Source organism: Mauremys mutica, chromosome 2 (genome assembly GCF_020497125.1).
Source record: "Mauremys mutica isolate MM-2020 ecotype Southern chromosome 2, ASM2049712v1, whole genome shotgun sequence".
NCBI classification, from domain to species: domain Eukaryota; kingdom Metazoa; phylum Chordata; order Testudines; family Geoemydidae; genus Mauremys; species Mauremys mutica.
The window spans coordinates 5,300,262-5,307,492 of record NC_059073.1 but is presented as its reverse complement, the minus strand read 5'-3'; the positions used below and the strand labels follow the sequence as shown (position 1 = coordinate 5,307,492).

At 61.5% G+C, this 7,231-nt stretch overlaps 1 non-coding gene across 1 annotated transcript; it reads right to left on the bottom strand.

Annotated features, from left to right (window-relative positions):
• Positions 1-1,421: 1,421 nt before the first annotated feature.
• On the bottom strand, positions 1,422-1,540 carry LOC123365504. The gene has a single exon (XR_006577635.1). It is a non-coding gene; the product is annotated as a 5S ribosomal RNA (ribosomal RNA).
• Between the last annotated feature and the right edge of the window lie 5,691 nt (positions 1,541-7,231).

Sequence of the window (7,231 nt, the reverse complement as noted above, 5' to 3'; positions counted from 1 at the left end):
GGCCCTGTCCCAACGTGCCTGGCACCGCGCCGGCCGGGCAGGGAGTCCCTGGAGCCCGGCCCTGTCCCAACGTGCCTGGCACCGCGCCGGCCGGGCAGCGAGTCCCGGGAGCCCGGCCCTGTCCCAACGTGCCTGGCACCGCCCTGGCCGGGCAGCGAGTCCCTAGAGCCCGGCCCTGTCCCAACGTGCCTGGCACCGCGCCGGCCGGGCAGGGAGTCCCTGGAGCCCGGCCCTGTCCCAACGTGCCTGGCACCGCGCCGGCCGGGCAGGGAGTCCCTGGAGCCCGGCCCTGTCCCAACGTGCCTGGCACCGCGCCGGCCGAGCAGGGAGTCCCTGGAGCCCGGCCCTGTCCCAACGTGCCTGGCACCGCGCCGGCCGGGCAGGGAGTCCCTGGAGCCCGGCCCTGTCCCAACGTGCCTGGCACCGCGCCGGCCGGGCAGGGAGTCCCTGGAGCCCGGCCCTGTCCCAACGTGCCTGGCACCGCGCCGGCCGGGCAGGGAGTCCCTGGAGCCCGGCCCTGTCCCAACGTGCCTGGCACCGCGCCGGCCGGGCAGCGAGTCCCGGGAGCCCGGCCCTGTCCCACAGAGGATTCCGGGGGCCCGGGGTCTTGGGCGGCGGGGGCCCCCCACTTCAGTGGTAAGTCGGCGGTGGGGGGTCCTTCCGTTCTGGGACCCGCCGCTGAAGTGCCCCAAAGACCCACGGCGGGGACGTCCCGCTGCCGAATTACCGCCAAAGACCCGGCTGCACTCCGGCGGCAGGTCCCGCTTCGGCAGTAATTCGGCGGCGGGGGGATCCTTCTGTCCCGGAGAGGAAGGACCCCCCACCAGCGAAGACTGGCAGCGAAGAAGCTCCGGGGGGCCCAGGCCCCGCCTGAGTTTTTTGGGGCCTCCGGAGCGAGTGAAAGACCCCGCTCCAGGGGCCCCGAAAAACTCTCGAGGGGGCCCCTTCTGGGCCCGGAGCGTGGGGCAAATTGCCCCACTTGCCCCCCCCCCCCGGGCGGCCCTGCCAGCTGCCAAGGAGGCACGCTGCCAAAGGGCTTCCCTAAAGCAGCCACCCCCAAAGGCCCGGGCTGCGCTTTGCGGCTTTCCTTTCGCCCAGCCTCCCGCTCCCGGCGGCGGAGCCGAAGCGGCTGGCAGGGAGCGTTAGCGCAGACAGGCCTCGGGGCGCCTGCCGCCGCTTCGGCCACCTGCCCTCCCAGCCACGCCTGCTGCCAAGGGGGCAAGACGGCCGGCTGGTTTCAAAGAAGAAAACCCAACCCCACGGCATGGGTCCGGGTGCCCAAAGGCCAAGCCCTCCGCCTCGGGCGCGGTGGGCGAGGCGGCTACGGCCTGGGAGACCTTAGCGGAAGCAAGCCAGGGCGAGGCGTCAAAAGCGTGTGGCCGAGGGAGAGCTGCAGCCGGGCAGCGTGAGGGAGCGTCAAAAGCCTACAGCACCCAGTATTCCCAGGAGGTCTCCCATCCAAGTACTAACCAGGCCCGCCCCTGCTTAGCTTCCGAGATCAGACGAGATCGGGCGTGTTCAGGGTGGTATGGCCGTAGACGTTGTTGCTTGTTGCTTTGCCTGCCTTTAAAGAAGCGCACCGACGAGCCCTGCTTCTTCACCCATATCCAGACACGGCCCCTCCGGCACGGCCCAGCAGGGCCGCCCAGAGGGGGGGGGGCAAAGGGGCAATTTACCCCGGGCCCCGCAGGGGCCCCCAAGAGAACAGCAGAGGCTCCCGCCTCCGCCCCTCTCCTGGAGCCTCAGCGCATCAAGTGGGGTGTCTCCGCCGTGGCCCCTGAGCCCCGCCCCGCTCCGAGCCGCGTGGTGGGGGGGGCGGGGCTGGGAGCTCCGGGCTGAGCTCAGCTCCCTCCACTCGGCGTGGAGCTCCCAGCCCCGCCCCCTCCCCACGCGGCTCTGAGCAGGGCAGGGCTCAGTCCCCGCCGGCCACACGCTGCGGCTGTTCTGCGAGGCGCTGAGGTTCCAGGTGAGGAGGGAGCCGGGGGTAAGAAGCTGGGGCCGGGGGGGTTGCTAAGGGGCAGGGAGTCCCGGGGACAGTCAGGGCACAGGGAGGGGGCAGAGGTTGGGGGGTGGTCAGAGGGCAGGGAATGGGGGGGGTTGGATTGTGGGTGTTTGGGGGGGGTGGATAGGGGTTGGGGCAGATAGGGAGCAGGGGTGGGGTCCCAGGGTGGTGGTTGGGGGGGTTGGGGTCTGTAGTGGGATGGCTACTCGCTCCTGCCCTTTGGGGCTTTAAAACAGCCCTGGGAAGGGGCTTTAGGCTGGGCTGATTGGGGGAAGTGGCTGCAGCTGGGGCCATGCCCCAAACAGAGCTGCAGGGCCTTATAAGAAGGCCAGGGGAGCCAGAGGCCAGACAGTCTCTCTCTGTATTCAGAAGGAGATGGGCCTGGCTGCAGGGAGCTGAGAGAGAGCACCTGAGTGGAGCAGGGCTAGGGAAAGGCTGAGGAGCTGGGGAGCTCCAGCCTGGAAAGTCCCAGGCTGCGGCCTAGCTATAGGCCAAGAGGTACTGGGGGTTGCAGAGGGTAGCCCAGGGGTAGCCAAACCCCTTTGCCTGGGATGAGTGGCTGACACTGCAGTCTGCCCCAGGGCGTGGGGCTAGACAATGACTGGCAGTAGCCAATACTGAGGCAAAGTGGGGATAGTGGGGTGGGGGGTTCCCCTGGGAGGGGGAGACCCAGTTGAAGGGGCACCGAGGTCCTGGGAGGGACACGGGGGCCAGTAGCTGGAAGGCGGATCACCAGCCTGCAGAGGGCGCTCTGGATGCTGGACTGAGCTAATTCCCAAGGACAACCAGCAGGAGGCGCCGCAGGGGTGAGGCTGACCCGGTGTGACGTTATTGATATAAATGGGGACCATATAGAACATGGGTTGCAACCAAGGTCCTGTAGTGGCACCAAACCTTGGGTAAAGGGGGTCATCTAAGGTGTCTAAGACCAGGTTCTGGGTTGCTGGTTATGATTATGCTGTCTGTATGTCTGCGTATCATTTTGTAGTTGAAGTTATAAGTATTGGCTCTGTAATGTCTGTATTCTGTATTATGCTCTGCCTCTGGGAAGTGTCCCAGACAAAGCTGATGTTAGCCCGGCATAGCTGGCTTGATGGCCCATTAAAGGGCCATCGGCTACACAATTGACCCATGGAGAGAAGGCAGACACGCCTTGTGACTCAGCAAAGTATGCAGGGACTGGCCCATGTGACTCCAGGCTCCATTTTGCTGTAAATTTCCACAGTGAAGACAAAGGGATTCTTACACCTGGAAAAGTCTATATAAGGCTAATGCCTCATCTCCATCTTGTTTTCAATCCTGCTTCTGACCTCTGGAAGGACTTTGCTACAAACTGAAGCTCTGCACGAAGGACTGTTGACCCATCCCAGCGGGGGATGTTCCAGAGACTTATAATCTGAACCTGCAGTTTACTCCAGCACTGCTGCAAGCCTGAACTAAGAACTTTGCCATTACTGTATGAAATTGATTCCATTTAACCAATTCTACCTCTCTTCTCTACCTCGTTCCCTTTGTAAATAAACCTTTAGATTTTAGATTCTAAAGGATTGGCAACAGCGTGATTTGTGGGTAAGATCTGATGTGTATATTGGCCTGGGTCTGGGGCTTGGTCCTTTGGGATCGAGAGAACCTTTTTCTTTTATTGGGGTGTTGGTTTTCATGACCATTCATCCCCAGGACGAGTGCACTGGTGGTGATGCTGGGAGACTGGAGTGGCTAAGGAAATTGCTTGTGTGACTTGTGGTTAGCCAGTGGGGTGAGACCAAAGTCCTTTTTGTCTGGCTGGTTTGGTTGGCCTTAGAGGTGGAAAAACCCCAGCCTAGGGCTGTGACTGCCCTGTTTGAGCAATTGGTCCTGATTTGGCACTCTCAGTTGGGTCCCGCCAGAATCGCTCCGTCACACCCGGTTACAGCATCTCTGGGGGACGGTGAGGGGACAAGGAGCAGGATGGGTCAGGGATTCTGAGGGAGGCAGTCAGGAGCAGGAAGTGGGTGGGGGTTGGATGGGGGTAGGGCCAGGCTGTTTGGGAGGCACAGCCTTCCCCACCCTAAAGCTCATTCAGCAGTTTGAGGCTTGCAGAAGAGCCGAGCTGTTAGCTTTTCCATTACGGCCACCGTCCCTGTCACTTCTCAAATGCCAAATTCTAGTCTATATGTACTTTCAGTGCCAGAGGGAGATTATGTCAGGGGAGGGGAGCTTCATTTAAAATTAGCCACTGCGGGGAGGGATCACATGAGAAGAACAATATCCTTCCCAACCCTACCAAGGGAGACCCCTCTCCCCTGCATTCCCTGAGGCTCCAGAGGGGTTAATTCAGTGGTTCTCAAACTTTTGTCCTGGTGACCCTTTCACATAGCAAACCTCTGAGTGCGACCCCCCCCCCCCCCGCCCTTATGAATTGAAAACACTTTTTTATATATTTAACAGTATTATAAATGCTGGAGGCAAAGCGGGGTTTGAGGTGGAGGCTGACAGCTCGCGACCCCCAGTAATAACCTCATGACCCCCTGAGGGGTCCCGACCCCCAGTTTGAGAACCCCTGGGTTAATTTAATTTTAGCACCCTGTGTCCATTCACATGCATGTGCTATTTTAAGCATTTCAGTTTTCACAACATAGGCTCATCCCAGATTCTGGAACAAGCTCAAATGCTCAGTTCGTGGAGTATGTACATAGTCTATACTAAAGACAAACCCACAGTAACCCTCTCCAGTTTGTGAGGGACCCCTTGGAGCCAGTCTCTAGGAAACACATAAATGCATGCAGGCTAAGTCCATTAATGGCTATTAGCCGGGCTGGGTAAGGAATGGTGTCCCTAGCCTCTGTTTGTCAGAGGATGGAGATGGATGGCAGGAGAGAGATCACTTGATCATTGCCTGTTAGGTTCACTCCCTCTGGGGCACTTGGCATTGGCCATTGTCGGTAGACAGGATACTGGGCAGGATGGGCTTTGGTTTGACCCAGTATGGCTGTTCTTATGTTCTAACCTAAATGAACCCAAAGTTATGGAGACAGATATGAGTCAAGGAAGCCAGCAGAGTATCAGAAACCTGGAAAAATCTCTGCCTGGATGGGCTCAGGCGTTTGGTCACAAGCTGAGGTGGTTCAAAAGTTTTGGATTTTTTTTTAAGCAGAATTTTTTTATTGTTTCTTTAAACAATCAAACACAGCAAGCAGCAAATATTTGGCCACACACTTCTGAAACATCAAACCATGTTCAGGTTTTGGCAGACTAATTTCAGCTTTTCAATCAAAAAAACCACAACAAATTTTGAAGGAAAGCAGACATTGTCTGTGATTTTTTTTCTGCTTTTTAAAACCCCCTAGTTTTCGATCCAGAAAAAGTTTTGATGGAAAATATTTGTCCAACCCTTTTAATGAGCTTTAGTGCCTTTTAGCACTAGCTGATGCTGAGAACCAGTGATACCCTGTAAAGAAGTTTTCTCAAAACTGGGTTTGTGCCAAAATGCAGAAGGTTTATTTTTCCTAGGAGCGCCCGTGGGGGGGAGCAAGTGGGGCAATTTGCCGTGGGCCCCGCAAGGGCCCCCAGGAGAATAGAGCATTGCGATTTTTTTATAGAAGGGGCCCCCAAAATTTCTTTGCCCCAGGCCCCCTGAATTCTCTGGGTGGCCCTGCGGCCCAGCCCCGCCCCACCCAGCACAGCCACGCGCCACCAGCCTCACACCCCTCCCTCCCCACACCAACGCTCCCGCCCCGACCCACCAGCCGCAGACCCCCGCCCCTGGCCCGCACACACCAGCCTAACACTCCTCCCCACCCCTCCAAATACACCCCTCTCCCCCGCCCGCCACGCACTCGCTCCTGAACGCGGGACCCTCACAAACCCGCCGCACCCACCCACGACACAAACCCCCCCCCAGGCGCGCCGCGGCGCAACGCAATGCCCAGGACCCCACTGCCCCACGCACCCCCGCTGCCACTCGCCCTTTGCTCACAGCTCCTGGTGCTCGCCGCACCTCACGCCTCCCTCCCTGGGGACGCCCTCCCGCACTTGGCCTGCCTATTGCTCGCTCCGGGAAACCCGGGACGCGCCGCCCGGAGGCCTCACCCGCGTCCTGCCCCGTCTCCCGCTTCGCAAGGCCCCGGGGGAGGCAGGATGGGACACCGCCACCGCCACGGCCTCCTCCTCAGGGGGATCAGCCCAGAGGAGACCAGCACCCAACTTCCCCCGAGGCAGGGACAGCTCCAGGCCCACTGGCAGCCTTCCCGGGCAAAAGGGCCATCTTAGGGCAGCAGCTGCCTCGCTCTCCTCCCGCTTTTAAAGGGCCAGCTGCCAGGGCCGCCCAGAGGATTCCGGGGTCTTGGGCGGCGAGGGGCCCCCGCTTCGGTGGTAAGTCGGCGGCGGGGGGTCCTTCCGTTCTGGGAGCTGCCACCGAAGTGCCCCAAAGACCCACGGCGGGGACCTCCCGCCGCCGAATTACCGCCGACGCGAGACCCGCCGCCGAAGTGTAGCCCCCACCGCGGGTCTTCGGGGCACTTCGGCAGCGGGTCCCGGTTCGGAAGGAACCCCCCACCCCCCCGCCGAATTACCACCGAAGACCCGGCTGCACTCCGGTGGCGGGTCCCGCTTCAGCGGTAATTCGGCGGCGGGGGGATCCTTCTGTCCCGGAGAGGAAGGACCCCCCACCAGCGAAGACCGGGAGCGAAGAAGCTCTGGGGGCCCGGGCCCCGCCAGAGTTTTCTGGGGCCCCCGGAGCGAGTGAAGGACCCCGCTCCAGGGGCCCCGAAAAACTCTCGAGGGGGCCCCTGCTGGGCCCGTGGCAAATTGCCCCACTTGCCCCCCCCCCCCCCCGGGCGGCCCTGCCAGCTGCCAAGGAGGCACGCTGCCAAAGGGCTTCCCTAAAGCAGCCACCCCCAAAGGCCTGGGCTGCGCTTTGCGGCTTTCCTTTCGCCCAGCCTCCCGCTCCCGGCGGCGGAGCCGAAGCGGCTGGCAGGGAGCGTTAGCGCAGACAGGCCTCGGGGCGCCTGCCGCCGCTTCGGCCACCTGCCCTCCCAGCCACGCCTGCTGCCAACGGGGCAAGACGTCTGGCTGGTTTCAAAGAAGAAAACCCGACCCCGCGCCATGGGTCCGGGTGCCCAAAGGCCAAGCCCTCCGCCTCGGGCGCGGTGGGCGAGGCGGCTACGGCCTGGGAGACCTTAGCGGAAGCAAGCCAGGGCGAGGCGTCAAAAGCGTGTGGCCGAGGGAGAGCTGCAGCCGGGCAGCGTCAAA